This window comes from Solanum lycopersicum, chromosome 7, assembly GCF_036512215.1.
Source record: "Solanum lycopersicum chromosome 7, SLM_r2.1".
In the NCBI taxonomy this organism is placed as follows: domain Eukaryota; kingdom Viridiplantae; phylum Streptophyta; class Magnoliopsida; order Solanales; family Solanaceae; genus Solanum; species Solanum lycopersicum.
This window is the reverse complement of record NC_090806.1, coordinates 7,413,337-7,420,391: the sequence shown is the minus strand read 5'-3', so window position 1 is coordinate 7,420,391 and position 7,055 is coordinate 7,413,337. Positions and strand designations below refer to the sequence as shown.

The following is a 7,055-nucleotide window of genomic DNA, read 5'->3' as shown; positions in this document are numbered from 1 at the left end:
TTTTAAGAAAATTATGTTGCAACACTTTGTAAAAAAACTAGTAAAACATTAAGATAGTAAATTTATTAAATGCAAAGGTTTTGATATGCAATATTCAAAAGCCAAGTAGTTTGTTAAATGCATGACTCTTATTATCATTATTTTAAGGAAACAACATATTGCAATAAATGCGAAAATTGTCAAGAAAACAAATAGGATTACTAATCAAATAATATTAACTAATTTTAGGGGGAGGGCACAAATATGCACAAACGAAATTTATTATCTTTTTATGGATATGTTAAGAGTTTATTTACAAGCCTATAGACATGATTTCTAGGTGTTCAAAAAAAGTAACATATATATGCCTAATTTTGTAAATTTAAATGTTATGAACAAATTAAACCTTAGACATGGTTTCTAAATGACAATATGATGCTAAATTATAACATTGTTAAAACACCTAATCAGCCTACTAAATTATTATGAATTTATTTTTAACATTAAAAAAAATAACGGAATCTAATTTATTATTTTTAGACTTTATTAACAAAAGTGTCAAGCAAATTGAAAATTGATTAGATTATAACACCTATAAACATTAAATCTAGGTGGTTAAAGACAAACCTATAGGCATGATTTCTAAAAAATATAACGAACAAATAAGCATATAAATCCCCCTCCCCTAGACGACCCCCAAATAAATTTATTATATGATCTTTAAAATTACAATTGTTACATCATTCGAATAAAATAGCGAGAAAAATAAAATATATATATATATATATATATATATATATATATATATATATATATATACATTCAAACAAATAAATAAATCCTTCTTCAGTTAATCTTCAACTTGAACTTCAAATATGAAACCTGTCAAAGTAATTAAATAACTACACAAGTAATCACACTTGTTAGTTAAGGTGAGACAATATGCAATCGTTTAATGACGAATTCTACATACAAAACAATAGCTTACACAAATTGTGAATGTAAAGATAGTATGAATGTTAAGAATACTAACCCGTTAAGCAAAACGAATTGATTCAACCTTTACTCGAACAAAGTAATAAGATAGCAAAGAAGAACCCTTCGAAACTTCGTCGGAGTATTAATGTTTTGTTAAGTAGCAAGAGAGCAAATGAGAGAAGGGAGAATGATGAGAGAGTTTTGTGATTGAGAGTGAATGAATGTCATGAATGAATAAAAGGAGCTCTTTATATAGTAGAGGAGGGGGAAACAAATAAGGGAAATAAATATTTAAAGAAATCAATTATAATACAATTTTCCTTATTTTAAAGGATATCCAAATCAGAAAATATGCTATTACCAAATATAAACAAGTAAGAATAAAAATTTAAAATAAAAAATATTTTTCTTTAAATAAAAAAAAGTTTAAATCAGATTTAATTTATTTTACCAAAATATGAGCAACTAAATATGACAAGGAAATAATAAGGTTGTCATAAACAAACAAGTAAGAATTAATCAATCCAAATATCAATGGGAGGAGGGATTAATTTTCTTTAGATAAAAATATTACAAAACAAAAATACCTTAATATAAATCATCCATAATTTTACCAAAAATAAAGCTAGTACGTATCTATTTTGATTTATTTAAGATAAGCAAGTAAACAATTAAAGAAAGCCAATTTATGCAATGTAAAATGATATAAGGAAAGGCATATTTTCATGCAGATTAGAGATTTATACTTACCATAATGGAAATATGTAATAGTCTCAAGAAAAATCAAAATTAGAGCTAATGAACGACATGCATATTAATATAAAAAAAATTGTAGAACCTTAGCATAATTAATTAATTCTGAATCAGGCAATCAATTATCAAATCAAAATAAACTACGATTGAGATAAATGTACCATTCATTCTAAAATTGATGAGCAACATAATCATTTACCAAGATATACACAAGAATTGATGAGTACTGCTTGATATCCAAGATATTCAACAACTTTAATCGTTCTAAAATTAGTGAAATAAGCAAATTCCGAATTTATTTAAACTGATATGAACATGTATGAGTTATCCAATCATATTAGAAATTAATTCATAATGATTCTCAAGTCAAACATATGAACAAAAATTTATAGAAAAAGGATCATAAAAAGTTGAACGAATTGAAAGTAAGCAAAGAATAATGAATGGAATGTATTACCTTTACTGATCTGCTTTGCATATAATAAAATAGGTTGCTACACGTTACCAATGACTGGTGGCCGGAGTTTCGCTGGCGGAGAAACGTTCGCTTGAGATCCCTTAGAGCTTGCTGCTGTTTCTCGCGGGCTGGCAGTCCTGCAAAAAGGATAGGAAAAAGGACGATGGAGAAGAGGAGAGAAAGAGGGGGGGGAGAAGAGAAGAGGGAGCGACGGGAGAGGGGAGAAAGACGAAGAGGAGAGAAAGAGGGAGAAGAGGGACGACGGGAGAGGGGAGAAGAAGGGGAGAGGAAGAGAATGGAGAGGGAGAAGAGAGAGGGAGTGGCTGGCGGCTGTTGTTGTCGCTGCTGCTGGTGTCGGCGTTGTTGTCTTCGCCGGAGAAGAGGAGAGACGGACGAATAGAGAGGGGGGGAACGGGAAGAGGAAGAGAGTGAATTGGAATTTTTTAGGTTTTAGGGTCTTTTTGTGTTGAAGAAAGAGAAAGGGAGATTTAATCACAACCGTTGGTTTAGATAGAGATGAAGGGTTAGGATTCGATCTAGGATTTATTTTTTAAGATGGACGGATGAGATCAAAAGATCAAGTCTTGAAATTAGATTGACAAAGATATAGACTGGCTAAAATTGGAATAACACTTGGCTAGAATTGGAATGAAAGAGAGGCTATGATTGTAATAAAACTCTAATTCAAGTGGCTAGAATTGAAAGAAAAATTGGAATAGAATAGGCAGAATTTAAAATTTAAGGAAAGTGTAGAAATTACTATTTAATTAAAATACTACATATATTAAAATATTTTTATATAATTGAAAATCATTTAAATTTTAACATTTGAAATTCATTAATAATTTTAAAATATTTTAATAATATATATGATAATTTTATAGAATAAAACATACTAAAATATATAATTTTCAAGCAAAGTCGATTTAAAGATTCTAAAATTTAAAATACGTATTTAATCGAATAGTATTCCTAAAAATGGTCAAAGGTCGGTCAAAATTGGGTGTCAACACTATAAATTATAATATTTTTCTAGAACTAAGTCTATGACACAAAGAAATAAACATTAACTCATTTTTTATTTTATTCACTCCTCAATTCTCTATCCTCTCATGTCTTAAACCAATAAATTTCTTGCCCTTTATTTTTTATTTGCGTCCTAAATAATATACACTCCGGTATAGATCTTATTAGGAAAATCAAAAATGCAATATTTTTTCAATATTAAGAACTACAATTCAATCAATTTTCCATATAATGACCCTACTTTTGTAAAATAATTATAAGACAAAAGTAAAATTTACTATTTCTTAGTAAACACATCACTTCTGAGACTTGTCCATATAGAGTCAATTTTTAACAAAATTCAGTTACTTAACACTTTTCAATCCAGTTAACATGTTAAATTCAATATCAATCACAATTGTTTTTCTTAAAATGCTTAATTCAAAAGGAAAGCAACCAGTGAGCAAGCTCTTCAAAAACAAAATTTCAAACAATTTCAAAATCATGTTATGTCCTTTCCATTGGTTCTCTTCAAACTTTTTAATTTCATAGCCTTTTTTTTTGGATTGTGGAGATAATTTTCAAGGTATCCAATTTACTTGACTTCTCTTTTTATGTATAATCTCAAAACTTTCACATAACATATTGTTAGGTAGTGGAGCCTGATTAATTTTAGGTTTTCCTATTTATTCTCTATTTTAGGTTTTCCTATTTATTCTCTATTTTAGGTTTTCCTATTTATTCTCTGTAACCAAAAATACTCTGATTTATTAATATAAATATACCTCATCGCCGTGGAAGTTTACTCACGGGGTTTTACCACGAAATATTGGGTTTTCTCTTTCTCTCTCTAGATCTCTCATCTCTTTCTCTTGAAAGTTCTTGTGTTCTTCATTCATCTAGTGTGTGTGCGTGAATTCGATCCTAACAACTGGTATCAGAGCTAAGGAGATTCAACACGATCACTGAAGATGGATAGTTCAAAGCTTGGAATCGAGAAGTTTGATGGATCCGATTTCAGTTTCTGGAAGATGCAGATCGAAGATTATCTGTACTAGAAATATCTTCACGAACCGTTGACCGGGGTGAAGCCGGAATCCATGACGGAGGAGAAGTGGAAACTCAAGGATCGCCAGCCTCTAGGGTTGATTCGGTTGACTTTGTCAAGAAACGTGGCATTCAACATCGTGAAGGAGAAGACTACGTCCGGTCTGTTGAAGGCACTATCAAACATGTGTGAAAAACCATCGGCTATGAACAAGGTATATTTAATGCGTAGATTGTTCAATTTACAGATGTCTGAGAATGGATCCATTTCTGATCATATAAACGAGTTCAATATGATTGTGAGTCAACTCAATTCTGTGGATATTAATTTTGAATATGAAATTAAGGCGTTGATTTTAATGTCCTCTCTGCCCGATTCTTGGGATACTATTGTTGCTGCGATTAGCAGTTCCCGTGGATCTGAGAAACTGAAGTTTGATGAAATCCGTGATGTTGTTCTTAGCGAAAGTATTCACAAACGAGAAGTGGGAGATTCATCGGGCAGTGCTCTCAGCGTTGATCGAAGGGGGAGAAGTAAGACGAAAGGGAAAAATCAACATGGTCGATCAAAATCAAAGAATCGAGGAAATCCCTGAACAGATCAAACGTGACTTGTTGGAACTGTGGAGAAAAAGGTCACTTTCGGACGAACTGTACAAAGACAAAGAAGAAACAGAATCAGAAATTTAGAGATGACAATGATTCTGTAAATTCAGCAGAGGACATTGGGGATGCTCTAATCCTTAGTGTGAACAGTCCGGTTGAATCATGGATTTTGGATTCTGGTGCATCTTTCCATTCGTCTCCAAGCAAGGAGTTGTTCCAAAACTTCAAATCTGGAAATTTTGGAAAAGTTTATCTTGCTGACAATAAAGCCTTAGAGATTAAAGGAAAGGGGGATGTTTGTATAAATACCACCTCAGGAAACCAGTGGACATTGGAGGATGTCAGATATATTCCTAGGATCAAGAAAAATCTGATCTCTGTTGGACAGTTGGATAGCACGGGATATGCAGCAGAGTTTGGGAAAGGTTCATGGAAGATCGTGAAAGGTGCTATGGTAGTAGCTCGTGGCACCAAATCTGGAACCTTGTACACCACTGCAGGGTGTATAAACATGGCCGCTGTTGCTGAAGGTGCTTCCGCTTCATGTCTGTGGCACAACAGACTTGGACACATGAGTAATAAAGGAATGAAGATGTTGGTTGCAAAAGGAGCATTAGAGGGTCTGAAGTCTGTTGATATGGGTCTTTGCGAGAGCTGTGTTATGGGCAAACAGAAAAGAGTAAGCTTCACAAAGACTCCTAGAGAGCCAAAGAAAGTGCGGTTGGAAATGGTCCATACAGATGTTTGGGGACCATCTCCGGTATCATCACTTGGAGGATCCAGATTCTATGTTACCTTCATTGATGATTTCAGCAGGAAGGTATGTGTTTACTTCTTGAAGCATAAGTCAGATGTGTTTGAAACTTTCAAGAAGTGGAAAGCTGAAGTTGAGAATCAGTCCGGTTTGAAAGTCAAATGCCTAAGGTCTGACAATGGAGGAGAGTATGACAAATCAGAGTTCAAGTCATTTTGTGCAGCTGAGTGATACGCTCAAACTTACTTCTCAAATGAGAAGTAAAGCGGTCGCGTCAAGAAAATAACCCAACTAGTGAGGTTGGGATCGTTCCCACGAGGAAAATAGTCTAGACTTAACTCCAACTTGTTATTACTATTGTTCGGTTGATGACTTTGTTAAAAAGTAAAAGCATAAAAGGGGGGTTTTGTACTTCATTCTAAAATAAAAATAACTAACGAACTTGATAGAGACACTTAACAGCTTTTAATGTTGAGTTTTAATCAAGTAATCAAAGTAACTAGGGTTTACGTGTTCCCCACAGGTTCATAACTTGATAATTCTAGCTATAACAATTCTTTCCTAGTATCTTGCATGCAAAGTGATAAGTTATGTATTTCTAAATCCTTGGTCCGACATCTAGAAAATCTCACTTCGCACCTTGGTCCGGCTACGTGTGTTGCTTTCCTAACCCTTATCCTTACCTCATATTAAGCATCATATTCGATATTTGACTCAGTTATTACCTCGTACCAATCAATACTAGCCTATTAGATAGTATACACTAAATCTATGTTAATAATTCTTTTCCTATTATCTACCTCCTTGGTTCGGCAAGTAGCATTAAGGCGAGTTCTAACGTTGATCATCCGTTAAAAAGACTTCTAAGCGAAAGAATTATTAATACATGCAAGACACTATTCTAGACTTGTTATTTTAGCTAGGGTTTATCTCATTATTTGCCTATGGTTCCCACAACCCTAGTTATAGAGTTTAGTTCCTCATATCCATAAACACAATATTCAAATATATTAAACAAGAAGTCATGTACTTACTTTGATGAGAAAGAATAAAGTCTGAAAATTTGCTTGATTAATCAATAAGAGTTACTTGTAAGAATCTCCAACAATCAAAAACTCATAAAAACAAAGTCTAATAATCTGATGTTAAATCTCCCAGGGTCTAACCTCAAAAACGAGGTTTTTTGAACTATTTATAAAAAAGTAAAAACCTAATTAAACAAGGATTCTAATTACTGGAAATCTGCCAAAACGCGGCTGGGTCGACGGACCACGCGACGGAACGTCGTGATCATGACGGACCGTCGTGGGCTCCGTCGCCCCATACTTGGGTGCAATTCTTCTGCTGCTTTCTTCATTTCCCTCGACGGCAAGTGTGACGGACCGTCACAGGCACGACGGTCCGTCGAGGGTCTTCGTTACAAAATACTTCAACTTTTGGAATTTGGGTACTGGGATCACTTCTCTGATCTTCGCG

General features: G+C 33.4%; 1 long non-coding RNA gene across 1 annotated transcript; it reads right to left on the bottom strand.

Moving 5' to 3' along the window:
- Window positions 1–537: 537 nt before the first annotated feature.
- LOC138337140 (uncharacterized) lies at window positions 538–2,762 on the bottom strand. The gene is made up of 2 exons (XR_011210566.1): window positions 1,013–2,762; window positions 538–861 (listed from the first exon to the last, which is right to left on the bottom strand). It is a non-coding gene; the product is annotated as an uncharacterized lncRNA (long non-coding RNA).
- Window positions 2,763–7,055: the final 4,293 nt, after the last annotated feature.